General features: G+C 47.6%; 1 non-coding gene across 1 annotated transcript; it reads right to left on the reverse strand.

The window, feature by feature from the left end:
- Positions 1-282: 282 nt before the first annotated feature.
- Positions 283-18,787, reverse strand: LOC119455242 (uncharacterized). The gene is made up of 3 exons (XR_005192866.2): positions 18,641-18,787; positions 1,304-1,615; positions 283-642 (listed from the first exon to the last, which is right to left on the reverse strand). It is a non-coding gene; the product is annotated as an uncharacterized LOC119455242 (transcript).
- Between the last annotated feature and the right edge of the window lie 1,760 nt (positions 18,788-20,547).

The following is a 20,547-nucleotide window of genomic DNA, read 5'->3' on the forward strand; positions in this document are numbered from 1 at the left end:
TAGCCGCATAACTTACTCTCGCGTAAGAATGCTACACGAACACTGGTATATGTCGTTACTGAAATATGTCATGCGCCAACTGTTTAGCATGAGTTCACCTTTCATTTCGTTCCATCAGCGTAGAAGTGCCGACATCGCACTAGCGTGTTAACTGATGGGTTGTCGCAGCACTTGAAGATTAACTAGATCTGGATTATGTGAATCGCTGCAATGACGACCTAGAACTTGGCTTGGGAAAGTCATGTTGCCTACTTAAAAATCAATTAGTCTGTATGATAAATTGTTAGGAATAGTGAGGTAACTAAGATTTAGAAGGATATTATAATACGCTTCATAGAGTACACGAGGCAAACACCCCATCAGAGCATCGGTAAGGGCCTAGTATGGAGCGTCGTGTTGGCACAGAAATCAATTTAATACACAATAAGGAACCTTAGATAGACAGAGTTCATTCGGCGAGAAAGGCTTGTCGGTAGTTTCAGTTTCACTTTGCGGCTCGGAGGCATATGTCCAGAGCTCATGGAAAGCATCCACTTCTTTTATTGACTAGCAATCTGCGACGTTGATTTCATAGGCGATGACATTCTAGACAGGTCTCTCCACGGTTTCAGCAAGTGCCCTCTAGAATCTTGATGAAAGGACCTACAAAAAGACATATGCAGTGGTGAAATTTTAGAGCAAGTTAATCACCAACCAGACTGATTAGGCGTTATTAATTGTTTTGACGTCAAGTAGCCATCACCTTGAGAAGCATTCGTTGGTATTTGCGTGCTACAAGTTACTTTGTTTCCTCAAGACGAATTATCAAAATGAGAATATTGGCTGCTGAAAAGACTGCTCATTTAGTTAAAGGCGAGGACTAGAGACATCATGCCAGCTAGACGCATGTAGATGTCGTGAAGCCAGAAAAGGATAGTGACAACACTCATTCTCCTTTCACTTACCGTCAATGTTCGATGACGCAATGTGCAGCGAAAGGTGTTCGGAAAGCACAAGTAATCTGAAGCAAATCCTATAAAAATTCTCGTCTTTTTATATGTTAATGACGTATGGGTATTCAGTCCTTCGTAGGAGCGATAGAACAAGGGACGATACCTTGCATCCTACAATAGAATGGCCAACCAACTTGAACGGTACTCGGCGCACGTGGACATTTCAGTGCGCACGAAAGCACAGATATATGTTGGTTAATAGAAAACATTTGGCCAATTTCATGTCCCAACCATCGCATTTAGCAAGAAACACTTTGCTTAAAAGTTCGAAAACTTCCCCACGCTCAAAGTAACGATGAGGAGAAGCTTACCTCATGCTACGTGCCACTTGAAAAAATATGTGAGCCTCTTGTTTACTGTGTTCATAGAGATTTTTTTGTTTTTATGCGGGGCCGCCTCCCTTCGTCTTTTTGTCAGCCCCATATCTTGGGAAAGCCGAAGCCGTATCCGAGCCCGTAGCCCCCGAGTCCGTAGCCTCCTAGGCCATATCCGTGACCATATCCCCCGAGGCCGTACCTCCCATAGCCGAGGCCGTAATGTGGAAAGGGGTAACCGTATCCATAGTGGCCGTAGCTTCGATAGCTGCCTGTTGTAGAAGCCACAAGCAGCAGCAACCAAAGAAACTGCAAAAGAAAAAGAACAACGTGGTTATTTCTTGTGACTGTGGCTTTTCCTCAGGACCTTTCAATAAAGTTCTTGTCAACTGTCAACTATGGCTTGAGAGACTAACGTTAAGCCCTAGTTATAAGGGGGTCGCCACTTGAATTGCCGAACATGAGCAGCAAGTTATGCGCTTGCAGTTATGGCTATATTCTTAGCTTGCATTACTGAAAAAAAGGCAATATATATCATACTGTATATGATGTCCCAAATTAAAGTACGTTGTATCTAACTTACAGTATATACTCCCCCCTCCCTTCGTTATGAGTATAAATTTAAACCAACGTAAGGAATGAAGATAAAGAGAAGTGTTTGCTTTTTTGAGATAAATCCGCAGTGCCGTGGCGAACGAGATGGACACGTCTTGTCGGTAACTAGGTTCTACTTAACTCTCCCAAAAAGAGGGAATCGAGTGGCGGCAAGAGTTTCAAAGAGAAAAGAGGGAAGCGGAAAGGAGAGCAGTATACGGTAAGCGGACTTTATGCAAAAGGAAAGCAAGAGATAAACGAGTGGCGCAAACGAGTGGCGCACATAGAGTTGGATAACGCGTGCGTGCGTTTGGTCAGCGGTGCTTGCCGATGTATTTCAGTATACGCAATGGGCGTTAGCGGAATACCAGTTTACCGGACATTGGTAGCGGCATCTTGTGACGCTTCGTCTAACCACAATGACTTAATGTTAATGAGTGGCCTTGTCGAAAAAAAAAAACATTTAAAAAGCCAACCTGTTCACGATTACGCTGCTGCCTAAAATTCACACCAGAAGCGAAGTAGAATACACTTGCTTGCTGCAATAATAGCTCAGTGTTTGTCCGGGTTAGCTCTGCGCCACCAGTTGGCGCCACCAACCCGGCTGACAGAAGTTCCCTGGACTGATGTATGTGGACGATGCAGTGCTATTAGCGGGCAATACAAGAAATTTACAGACACTTGCGAATATCTGTGGCAATGCAGCGACAAATCTAGGCCTTAAGTTTGGCGCAGAGAAATCAGGAATTATGATCTTTAATGAAGAGACGAGTGATTACGGGGTGTCAATTCAACAGCAAGCCATACCCATAGTCAAGCAATATAAGTACCTCGGCGTATACATAAACGAAGGAAAGACTTGCTCAAGCACCCACCAAGATAATCTGAAAATATAGTGGAAGTGGAAGTGGAATGCAGCAATAATGAATCACCGAGCACTGTGGGGCCACAATACGTATGAGATGGTGCGTGGAATCTGGAAAGAAATAAGGGTGCCAGCGCCAACGTTCGCAAATGCCATTCTATGCTTAAAATCGGATATCTTGCCTGAATTTGAAGTTATCCAAAGATCAGCAGGCCGGTTGGCTTTGGGAGCCCACGGTAAAATCACAAATGAGGCAGTGCAGGGTGACATTGGTCAATTGGACCTCTTTTGAAGTCAGAGAAGCACAGAGCAAAATTAGTTTTGAAGAAATACTCAGGAACATGTATGAAAATAAATGGCGGCTAAAGTGCACAAGTATCTGTACCTGAAAAGCGTGGAGACAGAATGGAGGAAGAGGTCAAGAAAGTTGGCAACCAAGTCCACGGTAATTCAAACTGTAAATAGACAACCAGGAGTCATCAGAAAGTTAGAGAAACGGAGACCGTCAAGAGAAGGCAAAGAATGGAAACAGGTACCATGGAGATTTACAAGAATGAGAAGAAAGAAATTACAATGAAAAATATGTACGATAACACAAAGGGCAGTGCCTTGCTATTTGAGGCTCGAGTCGGTTGCCTAAGGACCAAAACATACCGGAGCAAATATTCTCAACAAGATGAGACATGTGTATGCTGCAGCAAAAATCCGGAGACCACTCAGCACATCCTAATGGAATGCGAAGGGGGTCACACAGTACCTGTAGGTAACGTACTTTCCAGAAGTGCTTGGATTTCAAGTGGACGGAAGCATCAACCGGTCAGCAGTCGAGATAAGCAAGAGACGTTTAGAGTATTGGTGAAAAAAAAGCAGGGATGAGATCGAGGCATAGGTAGCGGTACAAGGTATAGATAGACAAGTTTTGAGGAAGAGCAAAAAAGATTAAAGAGATGTATACAAAAATGCTAGAATGAAAAGCATGTATAGCATACATGATTAACTCAAGCAGGCTAGCTGACTATTTGTCACCGCCCTGTTTCAAAGGGGACGCCAATAAACCACTACCACCTTCATCATCATCATGATCATCTCATGTTTATGCCTACAGTAACCCGGTAAGCTGCAAACGGTAAGAAGCTTGCAGGCAAGCTAGAACTTATGAGTGCGGAGTCTCCGCGCCACTACCGCTCTACGGCCTGCAAATTTGTTACGCGTAATTTAATACACAGAAGGCTCAACCATTCTTTCTGGAAAATTGCCGTGGAACTGGCCGCTTGAGGCACTTTGCGTGTATTCGCGGGCTTCTTTCACGCTCGGAAAAACACTTTTATGTAGCACATATTGAGCAACAGAAAGCTGTATCGGGAGTTTTCCATGTTGCTCTACAATTTTCTCATTCACACTTTTCATGTAATTATAATATTTGAGAAGTTCAATAAATAATTAATACGAATTATACAATTAAGCGGAATGTAAAAAAAAGCAAAACAATCTGAGTATCTTCAAGTGACGACAAACAACATTATCTTGGTTCCACCCAGCTACGTGGCCATTTGCATATTTTTAATGTCTGGCTCAAGTTAGATGGGACACCCTCTAACTGTGCATTATAAGATTACTGTTATGCCATATAGAAGCATTCTAACACCTAGGCTAGAATATAATTGCTAATCAGCCAATCTGCGCGTGGTAAAGAAGTCGTATGGACAAGAAACGAAATTGCTGCGTTGCATGCAGCATTACTCTTCGTTTTGTTGTTTTTTTCCCTTCGTCTGAGACAACGCGAAGTTACCATTTTGACAAGTCTTTTGAAAGTGCTAAGAATTACTCCAGTGGGTGCCCAGCTGTAGTGAATCAGTCAACAATAACTTTAAATACAATTGGTGTCTAGCGCTCACAAAGTCGTTGCAGGGCTTAAACGGAACTCTCCATAAATATCATCAGCGATGCAAGTAATTTACGCATGACAATATAACCGCTATGTTAACATGGAAGCAAATCTGATTTCTTGAAATATACATTCAAAGAACTGGAAATTGGAAAATACGGAAGATCGTCGAGGAAACGACTGTATTTTGGAACTTCACGAATGAGGCTAATTTACAGGCGTAGGCGAATATTCGAAGTTTGTAATGCGAAGTGAAAATTGCATACTTGCTATTCGTATTCTACAAGGAACTATGATTTAGGAATAATAGAAACTAACCAATTTTGCAACAACCGGCTGTTATAATCTTGTTAGTGTGGTCAGTTTTGAAACAATGCTGTGTAAGCTTTGTTTTCGGTCTCGCAGCGGAAGACTAAATAACAACGTGTGATTTTCCTTTTGAAGTCGGGAAACGCGCTCGATCTCTGTTTCACGGCAGCGTCGGTCAGTTGGGGCATCAACAAGTATAACGCGATAGTTCACCGGCGAGGTCTGCTCTATGACTTTGTATGACAGTGCCATGCCAGAAACTGACCGCGTGCGACACCTTCTTAAGGGTATAGGACCTACGGCTTTGAACGCACTCGCCGCTAAAAACCCTTCGACGGTGTCGGACGCGGTCAGTTACTGGCATGACACTGTCGACACTGCGGCAAAGCGCGAGGATGCCCTTAATGCACGAAATATACGACTCGCCATAATGCTGGACGCGCTCAGACAGCCTCTTTTTCGCAACTTCCGAACGAACCGTGGGTGTGCCAAAAATACGGCGTAGCTGCTCCTTGAAAGACGACCAATCACGGAAGTCTCTCTCAGTTATTCAGGAACCATGTCTTCGCTACTTGAGAGACGTAAAATGGTACGTTTGTTAACCTCGATGTCTCGTTCCAGTTGTTGTACTCGCTGACATGATCGTAGTTGTCGAGCCAGTCTTCAACGTCCTCACCAAGCAAGCCAGAGAAGATTTCAGGATGGCGATACCGGTTGTTGGCAGAGCTGGGAGTGGAGGTGACTGGCACTTGAACCGAGCTGATGGACGCTGCGGGCTGGTCTTGCGACATGACGGCCTCTTGGCGTACCGAGCTGGTGGACGCTGCGGGCTGGTCTTGCGAAATGGCGGCCTCTTGGCGTAAGCGGCGTCCTGAACGTAGCTCCAGGAGAGATCTTGAAGAAGATTGAGGTCGAAGGGATCTTAAAGCACCTCCCCCAATTGAAGTACCACGGTCGAGACGACGCTTTATTCCAAGAAGGAAAAATGGCGCCGATGCAAAACGAACACGAGCCGATGATTGATCATGGCTTTGTACAGATGAAGTCCGCATAAATGCTTACACCTGCTGTAACCATATGCGTCGGCGTTTGGCTATTCAGTAGTCGATTTTATATTCGACACCTATTATTCGTATTCGAAAAAGTAATTATTTGCCCGCCTTTACTAGTAAATTTTGTTTGCTTGGATAATGATATTGCGATCAATGCTTAGGAAAATGTGCTAGAGAAGCAATGGAGGATAACACCAAACACTTATAAAGTATAAAAGTGCACACACAACGTGAACATTAGGAATACTTTGATGATGATATGAGAAAGAAAAATATCACTTGGACAAGGACGGTGTTACAAAAGCTCCCTTTATTCGTGCACGAAACCGTTCGCCAGCCTATGTGTTCGTTGAAATTACGTCGAATTACGTTACTCCGTTACTCCTCGAGTTTTTGACTGCCATTGCTTACCACACAATAAGAGTTCAGGTCACCTGAATTTCCGGAGTAAGCAGCATAAGAGCTGCTAATGGACACCCAACATAAACACACACACGCGAACATTAAATTCTTACCAAGAATGAACTGTCAGACTCGAGAGTTTATTCTCTCTCTCTCATACTTGAGATAGTCGATGAAGCTTCCATTAAAAAGAACACTTGAGTCATTAACGGCTACAAGATATACGTTTGCCAATACAACGTGTAAATCACTGGCCGTGCAGGACGTCCTATGTTAGGCACGTCCTTGGCCCGCATTCAAAAAAAAAAAAAAAAAAAAAAAAAGCTTCACCATACGTGAGTGCATTTCCTTGTTGGCCGGCGTTCTGGCACACTGCGCTCGTGATAGTTATCAGTTTGATGAGGAGACAATCGCCGTGGCAGTGACCAGCTGCAGACAGCATGCGCACGCAAGAGAAGATTTGCCAATGCGGCCGAGTCACGACCTGCTCAATTTAGCTTTGTAGATTCGATGACAGTGCTCTCTCTCCTTTTACTTTTATTGTTTTAAAGCGAAGCTTTCTATGTCTCACTGATTCGTCCACGAGCGTCCAAAACGCACTGCAGGAAAGCCAACTTACACAATGGAACTAACTGTGCATCTGCGCACAGAATAGAACAATCTACGCATCTCGCGCACACAATCGTAGAAAACTACAGTTTACATTCGCAGTTGTACAGATAAGAACAATGGGAACTGCAACGCCACGCTACGCAGACGAACTGTATATATCTGCATTGCATTACGCGCGTCACGCAATGCATTTCCGGCTGTAACCATGGGTAGGCAGCGGGTGCAGGACACGGCAGAACAAGAGGCTGCCGTGCGCGAACGTAAGCGCGAGCGCGATGATGCCCGTAAGACTGATCCCGTGTATCGTCAACGGCATGCAGTCCGTGAAAGTGTGTGTGTATGTGTGTGTGTGTGTGCTTGTAATCAACGGCTACATGATCTAAAATAAAGGATATGCAACTTAACGAAATGTGTCTTCATTCAACTTCAACGTTTTTCACTTCAACCAAGCAATCAAAACACATATGCATCGCATCGGGTCGCTCAGCATTTCTTGGGTTCGTTGCGTGGTTGTTGGCTTTGGACTTTGACTTTGATTCAGTTTGCATATGCGAAAACTTCGCGTTGAACCATCTTTCTTTAAGAACGGCGCTTTGATTTTTCTTTCTTTCTTTCCTTTCTTTTATTTTTCCTTGGGGTGGGGGGGTGGGGGGGAATGGTTTGATCAGGTGAGGCAAGTGACAAGGAGTGAAGGAATGTGGTTGAAAAGGCAAGTAATGCGAACACTGTCCATGAAGAAGAGCTGCTGGGGCCTCAGATGTTACCAATGCGAAAAGCTGCGAGAGATCTGCTACGGTTCATGAAAATTACTGGAATGTTTGACTGCCTCTGAATGCATGGCGAACAGTCGCGTGTGTGTTGGAGTGGTCGCACGTGCACAGGATAAGTCCAAATAGAGTCACGGTAAGTATAGTGTAGGAAGCAGATGTCGGGCGTTTACGTTCAAAATTGATGTCGTCGCCTTCAGTCATCGTCATGAAACCTATATCAAATTTCTACGTGCACGCCGCAACAATAGTATTCAAAGTACAAGCTGCATAGCGCTACAGCGCTATGCAGTTCACTAGCGCGATATTCTTTTTAAGCGAAGCTTCATAGACTCACAAGTTTCGGTGGTGGTGGTGGTGGTGGTGGTGGCGGTGTGACGCTGAAAAGTGGGCCGATCCTGGCGATAGTGCAGAAAGGGTCCAACTCATTGGCACATACCAGGGACGAAAAAGAGAGAAAGGGAGGACGAAAGAGAAAGAAAGAGAGAAGAAAGAAAGACCGAGAGAAAAAGAGAGAAAGAGAGAGAAAGATAGAAAATCACCATGAAGGTCAGAGAAAGAGAGAGAGAGAAAAGAGAGAGAGAGGGAGAGAAAGAAATAAAGAAAGATAGAGAGAGAAAGAGAGAGAGAAAAAGATAGAAAGAGAGAGAAAGAGAAAACGGAAGATATATAGAAAGAGGGCAATAAATAAAGAGAGAGAGAGAAAGAAAATCACCACGAAGGTCAGATACACACACGACAAGCTTCGCTTGCCCCCATTTTCTCGACAGGGGAAGGGCTGGTGATTTTGTATTCCGTTTTAAATGTCCAAAAGTGGGAAGAGACGGTGCATGAGCCGCAGGCGTAAGCTTCCTTTCATTAATGCGGTCGCGGACTTGTGTCGTGCAAGGCTCCGTCGCGGAAAAGCACCGTTATTGATGAACGGCTTCAGCAGCCAATGCAGTCAAGAGATAGAGCGCAGAGGAACGCGAGAAGCTCGTCAAGAAGCCGCGGTGAGCGCTATCGCGCGCAGCGGCCGCGGAAGCATTACGGCGGAAACGCGGTCTCTTTGGTCGCCGCCGCCTGCCGTCGTGCCATCGAGATATGAGGCGATAATTATTCCGCTACTCGGTCGCACATCGCGCCCTCAGATCGGCTGCATAAGCGACGACGCTTTATTACGCAGGCGTGGACAGAAGCAGGTTTTGAGGTCTGTATACTTCACGTCCGTGGGAGCTGCAACTGAAGCGATATACGTAAATGCAAAGAGTTCTTTAATGCGCATTTATTGACCTACAAATGAAAGGTTACATATCCTTCGGCGCATTCTCTACGAAAACGCGTGTTTGGCGCTGATGCCGACACGATGGAAGAATGTGTGTCGAGGCAAGGGAAAGTGAACGTTCGATTAGTTTTCCCCCTAAGAAAGCATGCCTTTTTGAAATTTCTAGGCTACTGCAGCATTTGACTCCCGAACGTTGCGGCCGCATGGTACTGCAAGCGGAAAACAAGAAAAAGAAAAAAAAAAAGCGCGTGTTGAGCATCGTGTTCACGCTAAAGGCACTTAAAGAGAAACATCTAAATCACTTTACTTTTACAGATTATTCTCGAAGAACTCTATTTTTGTTAATATCGTGATAACATGCTGATTATTAAAAAAGAAAGTGAAGGTCAAACTAAGAATTTTCTACTTATGCGCCGAAGTCGTAGAGCAGGTACTTCACTGTTGATGTCACGGATTTCAAAGTATTTTCTAGCAATTGGGCTGTTGTGGTTGAATGAAACTTCTCGAAACTCCCTAGCTTGGGTATTTGGCTTGTTAAAAAAAACGATGTAGTCCATTTTCACCGACTAATATTCCCGAGCAGACGGCGTAAATGTATAATACATGGCGTCGCGGCGAGCTGGTGCGGGAACTTGAAGGCGGCGGCTCCACCGGGCTCCCATTTTTGTGTGTTTTCTGGCTTGTCAAGCGTCGTCTCACTGTGAGAGCGGACTTTTTTTTATTTTTGAAGGGTAAGTGACTAAAATAGCTCAACTTATATTTTCTCTTTAAGTGGCCCTTTAAAGAACTTAACATGGTCAAAATTAATTGAGTCCTCCAACGCGGTGTTAGAGCTCCTGTAATTGTTTTTTGGACATTAAGCCCCGTCATCCAAACAACAATTAGTAGGAGCTGCAATATATGCTTGCAGCGCGTTGAATACTTAAACAGGAAACGGCGGAAGCTGTATTAACCTGTAGTATAAGCTACCGCATTCCTATTTCGTGGCCTTGTCAGAGAGGCCGAGGACTTTCTTGCATAAGCAGCTCCTATAGAGTACCTCTTCATTCCTTGTATACGTTGCCACGCGCAGCGCGTTTTGACAATTCATGTCGGGCTATAAGGAGGCGGCGTAACGCGCCAAGGGGCACACGATTTTTACCACTGCAGTATTCGCCTTGAGAGCCTTGAACTGAACGGAGGTTTGAAAAAGTGATGGGGATGCGTGGGATGCAGTGGCCCATGTCATTGCGGAACGCTCTACCACAGACGATCACTGTGCTAGGAACGATGTTATAGGAGTGATGCGCGGACAGCGGTTGATGTGTTAGCGTTATTGATTATAGAGACTAAGTGAAGGTTGCTAAACGTTTACTGCCTGTTCAGAGAGAGAGAATGAACTTTTATTCACAAAGGCAAGGTAATTCTTCCTCGTTGGGTGGGGCCCTCACTCCAGGGCTCCATTGCCTTGCACGACCCTGCGAGCCCGCTGGACCAGCTGTTGCTGTTCCTGCCGGCCTAAGCTGAGCAGTGCAGACTCCCAAGAGGAAGAAGGGGTGGGGTTGGGGATAGGAGGAACGCGCCGTGGACTAGAGCATTCCCACGTGGAATGATAGACTGTTACTTCGGATCCACAGTAGGGGCAGTAAGAAGGGTATAGAGTGGGATGAAAGAGATGCAGCATATAGAGGCAAGGGAATGAATTAGTCTACAGTTGCCGCCAAGCGACGGCATCTGCTCTGTTAAGGGAAGGATGAGGAGGAGGATATGTATAACAGCTCTGTCGGTAGTACTCCAGAATTGCGTTGTAGTTTAGTGGTTCTGTCGGTGCGTCGTCTGAATTGGACAGCTCTTCCGATGGAGCCCGGCCGGTAAGACCTCGGGCAACCGCATGAACGCGTTCATTTCCATGGAGAGAGGCGTGTCCAGGAGTCCAGACGACGCGCACCGTATGTAAAGTGGACGGCGAGACAAAAGACAGGATATTGTGAGTATGCGCAGCCACAAGTCCCTGCGCGAAGGCACGGCAAGCAGCCTGTGAGTCTGTCACTATGGTGACAGGGGCATCCTGTGATGGTAATGTCGAGGCGTGGACAATGGCCAGAGCAATAGCTCCCTCCTCTGCCGAACCACTGTCCGTAGTGCGAGGTGTGGCAGACGCCACGAGCGCGTCTGTGTTATCGATCACCGCTAGACACATGGCGGGCTTTTCTGGGTAGCGTGCCGCATCAGTGTAAAGAACTTGTAAGTCTGTAGTGCCATCGCCAAAGACGCGTGTCATGGCCTGAACTCGGTCGACGGCCGGCATGGCGGTGGGGATTCATGTTGCGTGAACTCGGAGCCACATTAATGAGAGCGCGAATATTAGGAGCGAGTTTATGTTGCGGTACCTGTGTGGGTTTTTCATTAATGGAGTAGCCAAGACGAGAGAGGATGGCGCAACCCTGACGGGTTTGCCTAAGACGCTGGAGCTGACTGTTGTGCTGGGCCTCGAGCAGTTCGGTTATGGTGTTGTGGACACCAAGCTGAAGAAGGCGTCGTGTAGAAGCGTGTGGAGGCAAGCCGAGAGCCGCCTTCACCGCCGTCCGTAGAAGGACGTCCATCTTTTCGGTTTGAGTAAGCGTGAGATTATGATAGGGAAGGTGATAGGTGAGCCGACTAACTATGAGAGCTTGTACTATGCGGAGGACATCCTTCTCGCGAAGGCCTCTCCTGCGATTGGTGATGCGGTGGATCATGTGTGTAATTTGTGTTATCTGCTGGGTCAGAAGGTGCGTAGTGTGTGAGGCCTTGCCATCAGCCTGAATGTGGAGGCCTAAAATGCGTAGTGGAGGTACCTGAGGGATAGGACGGCCATCAAGGAACAGTGAAATATCAGAAGAATCGTCGGTTCTGCGGCGCCGCTTGTGTACCACTAACAACTCTGACTTTTCGACTGAGCACGTGAGGCTCCCGGTGGCAGCATTGTCTTGTACAACAGATGCAGCTTCCTGGAGAGCATCCTGAATGGTTCCGTCTGATCCTTTGGTTGCCCAGATTGTAATTTCATCTGCGTAAATGGCATGCTGGATGTTGGGGATCTTGTGTAATAATGGGGGGAGTTTAGCCATAACCACATTAAACAGGGTGTGACAGAGGACCGAGCCCTGTGGCGTTCCTCTGCCTGCGAGACTTATAACGTCCGAGCGGAGGTCTCCAATCCCAATAGTGGCCGTGCGGTCAGAAAGAAAGGCCCTGACGTAATTGTAGATACGTGCGCCGCACTTGGAGGAAGCGAGATTGTCGAGAATTAAGTCGTGGGAGACGTTGTCGAAAGCGCCCTTGAGATCCAGGGTCAGGATTGCCCTTACCTGATTTGAAGTGGGGCAATCCAACACGTCCTCCTTAAGTTGTATCAGAACGTCTTGTGTAGAAATACCGGGACGGTAGCCGAAGAGTGTATCCGGAAAAAAGTGAATGTCTTCGAGAAATGGCTGGAGTCGGGAGAGTACAACGTGCTCGAAGAGTTTAGCTACACATGAAGTCAAAGATATAGGTCGGAGATTCTGGAGGGATAGCGGCTTGCCAGGCTTAGGAACAAGTATGATCTACGCGTGTCGCCAGTCCTGTGGTAGCGTGCCGTTATTCCAGTGTTCGTTGTAAAACGCAGTTAAATGCTGGATGGCCTGGTCATCTAAATTACGTAGAAGTGTGTATGTAATCCCATCAGCCCCGGGTGTTGTATTACGCTTAATGTTCTGCAAGGCCGCGCTAACCTCTGCTTCTGTAATGTTGACATCTAGGGGTGTATTGTGTACTTGTGGATAATCGCGGTAGGCGGGACAGGCGCCCGTGGTTAAGTAGCGTTGCTGTAAGGTGCGCAGTAGGGTGGTATCGTCGAGCCCTGATTTGTGGAGGATGGTGCGGATTGTGCTAGCAGTGTGTGTTTTATTGCGATAGCAATTATATGGACACTCCAAAGCAGATTTCTGCCGTCGGCGTCGCCGTCGCCGTCGCCGTGAGGTTCCGTATGACGTCAGTGAAGATGAAATCGTCGCCGTGCGCCGAACGCTGTATGTGCGAGTGAAAGGGCGCGAGGGACGCGCCCTTTCACGCGGAGTGAACGCACGGTGGAGAACAAACGCGCGTTCCGCGCCGTGCTCCCTTAAGGGCTACAGAAGTAGGCGTCTCTTTCCTCCTTTACAATCACCATATATGTAGAACAAACGCGCCTTCTTCCGACGCGCGAAAGGCCGTTGGGGGGGGGGGGGGGGGGGGAGGCGACGTTGAGCAGCGGCACCAAGTGCCTATTTATATCAGAGGCTCCGGCAACAGTCACCAACGCCGCACGCATTTTGTGCGAACGCGGGCAAAACGCCGACGGCGTCGACAATAGTTCTGCGTGTTGCCGGTGCTGCTGCATGTCCAAGTTTATACAGCTGATAAAGCTACTATCATTACTCCGTATAGCTCTCTACAAATTTGCTATCGCAATTGATACTTCACCTTTAAGGTGAAACTGCGACAACTTTTTGTTTGCGTGGAATTTAACAATGCGCGGAGTATACGCCACGTTCGAGGTGTGCTTAGTGTGCCGTTGAGGCGATCACAGAAGTTTTGCCAATTGTTACTAGTGAGGGTGTTCGCGTAGTCATTTGCCTCAGCGGCTAGGTTGGCGATGCGGAGACGAAATTTTCGGTTATGCTTCTGCCGCCGCCACCGCCGTGTCAAGCCCCTGTGGGCGTCCCAGAGGTGGAGCAGATGCCGATCCACATCCGGCGTCTCCGTCGTCGCAGTGATGCATTTCGTTGCTGTTTTCAAATCGGACTGGAGCTGCTTCATCCAAGCCTCAAGGGAGGGAGAGTCTTGAGGGGTAGTGGATGTTCGGTTACGCCTAAATGCATCCCAATTTGTTATATTTATGATACCTTCTGGGGCGCGCGTGACCTGAAGCTCTGTAGTTAGTATATGATGATCACTGCCCAGATTCACCGTGAGGTTGCACCAAGAGTGGTGACTAACCCCTCTGACTAAAGTGAGATCGGGGCATGTGTCCCTGCTGACGCTATTACCTAATCGAATGGGTTGATCAGGTTCCGTCAGCAGGGTCATGCGATGAACTGCGAGAGCTTTAGCAAGTCGGTGGCCTTTGGGTGTTTCCGTTGCATATCCCCAGGCCGTATGGGGGGCATTGAAGTCGCCTACAACCAATATATGTTTACCCTGTTTGCATAGTTGTGCGAATAGATGACCAAAGTCGTCCTGCCTTGCGTTCGGTGCACTGTAGATGTTAAGCACGTACAGGCTGCTATTGCAGCGAGAGCACGGGACCAACTCGAGAAGTACATGCGAGATGGAGGAGTTTTGGAGTGTTTGTTCGATGACGGTGATATGTTTAGAAACTAATGTAGCTGTACGATGCGGTGTATTGTTTGTTACGTCCGTGTATGTATCGTAGCCTGGAAGTGTAGGAGTACACTGCACTTCTTGTAACGCTATTACATCAGGAGAATTCGGCTGTGTAGCAATGGATTGCGTTAGAGCTCCACGTTTCCTACGGTAGCCCCTGCAATTCCACTGCCATACGCGTAGGAGTTGGGGGGTAGCACGCGTTGACTTATGGTTTCTGGCCATGATCATCCAATACTGGGGCCTCGTTGCTACACGGAGGCACTTCTGACGGCTCTAAATCTTGGTGGAGGGTAGCGGGAAGTGGGATTGCCGTAGCTGTGGTTGGTGGGGCGGTTTTTCGAGACGGTGACAGCAAACAGGATGGGCGGGTGTAAGGACGTGTTCGTTGTGTGTCGCATGTGGGAGACAACGCACGTTTGGGTGCAGCTGGAGCAATAGGAAGTTGGCCAAGGGCAGCCGCTATCTGTTGTTTAACGACTGTTACTATCTGCTGGACGGCAGGTTGCAGGGCCTGTTGGATTAGCTGTTGGAGCGGAGCTGTTTGTTCGGCCATAATGCCATCCTTCATTTTCTGCATTTCTACCTGCATCATAGCGGCGAATTCTTTCCTTAGTGAAATTTCCATCTCGTTTAACGCCTCTCGTGTGCAGTAGTCTGTGCGGACCGTAGGTGGAGGGTTGTGAAGGCGATGCTGTGTGTCGACTGACATGGGTTGCGGAGTGGGTTGTCGCGTTGATGTTTGCGTGAGAGTGTGGGAAAGGAGTGGAGAGGGGGGTAGAGGGGGGAACTGCTCTGCCCAGCTTACCGTTTGTTCTTTGTTGCGGGCACCTTTTTGCTCGTCATGATCTTTCGGATGGCCACTGCCAGCAGCGCGTTCCTTGGAGGCGTTGCCTGGACGACCCCGGTCTACCTGTCGATCATGTCCAGGTGGGCCATGAGTACTGCTGCGTCCACTAGTTGGGGGTTGCTCAGCGGAGTTCGCTGGTGTCTTTGTCGGTTGGTCCGGATTCCGCAGAGAGCCCGCAGTCGTCCTAGGCTGACTATGTGCTGATCCAGGCGGGGGACACAGCTTTTCGCGTTTGAGACGTTCCTGGAGCACATACGACTTATTGAATGGCCGTTGTTGACGCGATGGACACCGAGGGTCCGTGGTGGGATGATCGCCTCCACAATGTATGCATTTAGGTGTGCACTCATGTTCTGGTAGTGGGTTGGAGGTACCGCAGGCTACAGAGTGGAGTTCGTCGGGCGTGGGGCACACGTCCGCTCGATTACCCATGGACAGGCACACACTGCATATCTGTTGGCGGGGTCGGTATATGTAACAGCGGAGCTCTGCTCCGTACAAGCGAACGTGACGGGGTACTTGGATGCCGGAGAAAGTGACGAGGGCCTGATTTGTAGATCCCATCATGCGGGCGTGAAAGATGGGAGCCTCTGAGCAGCGCAAGTTTTCTAGTAGCGTCTTCGCAGTGGTGTTCGGTTCAATGCCTGGCACTAACCCTTTGCAAGAGTTGTCAGGTGCAGCTACGTAGGCTTGGACGGCCTGTTGGTTGAGGCCCAAACTTATAGATTTGACTTTCTGAAGTTCGGCCGCGAGGTTCTCATCCGATGTGCTAATCACCGCAAGGTTTTGGTCAGTGCGGATTCGGATAATGAGCTCATTTAGTACAACAGCATCAAGCCCAGCTGCCACACCAATTCCTTGGGCAACGGAAGGTTGAGGCCACGCACCGAGGTTCAGACCATCTCTCGGACGGAACACTATCTTGTAGTGGTCAAATGGCAGTGGAGGGAGGTGCGCATTCGTCTTGCGAGGTACCGGGGCAGGTGATGGGATCGTAGCAGCTTGAGTTGAGCGTTTTTTCTTGCGAGCCACAAGAAACCAGTTACTGTAATCGTCCGGACCTGAGGCAACATCGGCGTCCATGGTGTTAGAAGAATGAGCGTCGCTGTCCCCCATCTTTAGGGCGTCTTCACAGGCCGCGCAAAGCTAAAACACGGCGACGAACTCGGAGTCATTGGCCGGCCACCAGGTCGAGGAATGCCTGTTCAGAGGCATTATACAAAACGCTTACAATGTCCCCCAGTTTCCCGGGAGAAACAAATGTGGTAATGTCTTTATAGTTGGAGGGGATGGAGAGGTCTGGCACCGAAAGCCTAATTAGGGATTTGTGAAATATTTAATAAATAGTCGTGTTCTTCATCTTCAGGAGCATGATTATACCAAGTGCATACTTTGTTCGGCCGATATCCTCAAAGAACTAAACGTGACACCAAGTTACAACTTGCATGGGGAGCGGGAGCATGTTATGGATAACGTTCGATCAACGTTTAAGCTGCGAAATCTAATTGCAACTTTTGTTGAAAATGAATTACAAGAGCATTCGAGAACATCGAGAGGGGGTTGGTTTTGCAAACAACACATAAAGTTTGTCCGGTGTAGTGGAAAAAAAATGAACGTGGCGCAGTGTGTATATTTAGTGGGAATAGGGTACATCTTATCGGAGATGTGGGGAACTGATTCGCGAGTGTCAGTTAATTACAGGCTCTGCAAAAAAAGATTACTCTTGCAAGTGTTCGAAAGCGTTATGCATCGATTATCATCAATGTTTTACAGTGTCCTGAATTGAATGCGGCACCGAGTTGGTATTTGACAGATTTTAAGAACATGTCAGGGGTGACGTGCTTCGGCAGTCAATTTTGTACGTTAATTAAGGCTTTTGCAGATAATTACTGAATGTTCGTTTTCACCCCCTTTTTCAGGCGTAATGCCTTATGGTGTGCGTAGAAGGTTTCCCCGATGTCTATAAATATAAGGCGCAAGTTATGGGTGATGTGCAAGCAATGTTTAAAGTATATGGATGAATTACGGACTGTGCAGTAAGTTATATATATATATATATATATATATATATATATATATATATATATATATATGCAAGTACTCGAAAGCGTTACAACACATTGTACACATTTACCAGCGTCCTGGGAGAAGTGAAAACGGGAATAAGGGCACTGAATTTGTGCTAGAGAGCATCCCGAAAGGTTTTTCTTCTACGCCAGAAGTACCTTTATAGCTGCGTCACCGTACCTTGTATTGTGGATGGAGGAGTCACTGTCAAAGAAGAGAAGTACCACGTTACACTGATATAAGCTGCGCACCAACACGTCGAATATCTGTCCATTTCAATAAGATGTACATATAGCTGTTCTCTTTATTTTCCCTATGTGATACGGACAGGTACCTGCACGCCTGAATTATGGCTTGTAGACTTCTGTATCTTCGAAAAGCGTCAGTGTCAACAGCGTGAAATGACTTTTTTTTTACCAACTCGCACTGCAAGACCGAACAGACGCGCGAAATCTGGAGGCACAGTGTTATTTCCTCAGAAGGCCGTGTTTCCCTTCCCATCTGTTGAAATAAACATCAGTCTACGTTTGGTCCCCGTCCAAGGAAGTCCTCTCTTTTACTGCGGCGCTCCGCGCCCTCGGCCGTTGGCCTACAGCGTAAGTCCTGCGTTCCGGCCACCCCGTCGAGGCAACTACAACTCACGGAAACACTACACGCAGAAAGCACAGATACCTTCGTTTTAATAGAGGAATTATGCGCTTGAAAGGGTATATTTGTTGCAGTGCGGATATTTAGGTACCGTTTGTTGTTCATTGCGTAATTTTGTAGACAATAGAGTGAGTCACTAGCAGGTGAGTAATATAGATGGCCATATAAGCCGATTTCTTATATATGTGCTCTCATGTGTTGAGCTATTCGGCAAAGACAGGCATGAAGACGCGATCAGCGAAGTGCGAGGGGGGGTTCGCGAAAAAAAAGGCTTTGTTTAATAAGACGAGTATTTAATGCAGAATCTGTGTGAAACTTGAGTGCACTTGAGGTATAGTGGTCAACGCTTAACAATATCAACGCCATTCTCTCGTGCATGGTGACAAGAAAATTTAAACGCTGTCATGAAACCTCGACACGGGATGTTTTACAGAGGCTTCACACTCTGTGCAGTAATAAATTGCAAGGTTACTGACCACTGTGATCTTGGCGACCCCGGTGTTCGGGAAGTGCGTGGGTGGAGGTGTAAGAGCGAGAGACAATGGAAAGGGTCGTGACACAGGTGCAAGTTGTGCTCAGAGCTCCAGAAACATGCCATGGGTGCAGTGCGGGTCTCGACCAGCAGTGGCCGTCCGGAACAGTTTGCACTTACGCTGCTCAGTCCCATGTTGCTGCTCCAGAACGCTCAGTAAAGATCCCTATCGGTGCAGTGATCGAGAGTCTGAAAACCGTCGGCCAGGTTGCACAGCCTTTTTATTCCGCATGCGAACGCGGTGGCCAAAAACAAGGCGAGGCTAAATGGAGCGACGCTCTCTCGGCGGAAACGAAGGCGAACGACGGCTGCTCATCAAAAGAGAGCGCTGTTGTGTGTGTGTGTATGTGTGTGGTTAGAGGGGGGGGGGGGGGGGGAGGCTGAGGGCACGTTGCCGCCGTGCACAGCGCTCATGCGCTGTTAGTCCCGTCACTGTACCCCTCATGGCTCTTGTCTTTTTTTTTTTTTTTCCGATGAATGAGTGATCCACAAACACAGTTGTCGTCGTTGCTACGGCGTCGGTCGGAAGCGCTTAGCGGGACTTTCCGGCGACACTACCGCCACGCTCCGCTTGTTCGGCATGGGACGAATTGAGCATCAGAGAGAAGGGAAAGGAAGACCCGGAAGACCGCTGTCACCGCCGGTATGACGCTGATGTATGCGTGAGCAGCTCCTCTACAGCGTTCGCCGGCTGTGCGGCAGCGGCGAGTTGGCTACGGTTGTACGTACCTCCCTTCTTCCAGGCCAACGCCTGTTAGACTGCGTGCGCTTCGATGACAGCGCCCAGCAGGGGTCACTGTCTTCGCCCGAAGCCGCTTCTTCCCAACAGACGATAGCCAAAGGAATATATATATATACTGACTTACGAACCTGGAAGCCCGTGATCGGGCGCCAACGGGAATTGCCAACGAGCGTTCTGTTTCCGTCGGTTTAAGTGATGGGTTGCCTTGGCGCTTCTGAACCTCGTCGCTCATCTGTATTCGTTCTCTGATGATCGGCAAGCGATCGTCGCTTCCCTGTGACGGGCTTTGAAGTAGACCTGATTTACTATTCGCATTCGTTCCGACCTCCTGTATTCTTGAATATGTATCCAGCGCATCGCTCTGCACTGCTTTAACGTCCTCATCGCTTTTGGACTTGACTGTCGAGGAGCGCTGAAGTATGCTAATTCCAAGCGGCGCTGCGGCGCGACTGAAGGTTTAATTGTAAAGTTCATGCGTAGTCATGCATGCGAAATGAAAATCGTGAATGACTCTACAGCCGTTTGTCTGCACTGCTACTGACGGGTCACCGTGTGATGTACACCGTCCGTACTTGTTTCTTATCTTAAACCATGTTCAGAACTTCAAGTGAGAAAACAGGATTCCAGCAAAAATGAGAACTTTTCGGACATGCCAGGAAACTTGCTTCAGGTTACTTGCTTTCAAGTGCGCAAGTATTTATGCATTGGGCTCGTGCATAATACGTTCGAAAATACACTTCAGTAAAAAACCATCTTTCGGTCAAAGTGCTTAATTAAGCAAGTATAGGTAAATGATATGGCAAGAAATGTTGTCCAAAAAATATGAGGATCGATGATGATATATGGAATTTATTGGCGCAAGGTCCAGGGATGGCCAAAGAGCGCCGGTTGAAAGCGGTGATGTTGGCGGCAAATGTGTAATTTCTTCAGCGTTTAGTCCAATACAAGAGTAATGAGTTGATGTCAAACGTTATTGAGCATGAAGTGCTTTTAGCTCCCGTTGTAGGCGACCTTCAAGTAACCTTGAGCCAAAAGCCAGAGCCGTTATCCGGGTACTGAAACGAGAACATCCGCGCATCGTTGCGAGAACAAAGCAAGATCATCCGGGCAACCAGTCGAAAGTTAGGAAAATGTGGCCTCTGGCCCCCAACCCTTTTTACAGGACCGCATTAGAGCCAGCATTTTTTGTGTGCATCACTGCTGTTTGTCTGCTTAGTCCACAAAACCCACAGGGAGACGTGTTTGCTTGAGGCGTTGTTGTGCGTCATTGTTCATAATCTTTGAG

The sequence above is a fragment of the Dermacentor silvarum genome, chromosome 6, assembly GCF_013339745.2.
Source record: "Dermacentor silvarum isolate Dsil-2018 chromosome 6, BIME_Dsil_1.4, whole genome shotgun sequence".
NCBI classification, from domain to species: domain Eukaryota; kingdom Metazoa; phylum Arthropoda; class Arachnida; order Ixodida; family Ixodidae; genus Dermacentor; species Dermacentor silvarum.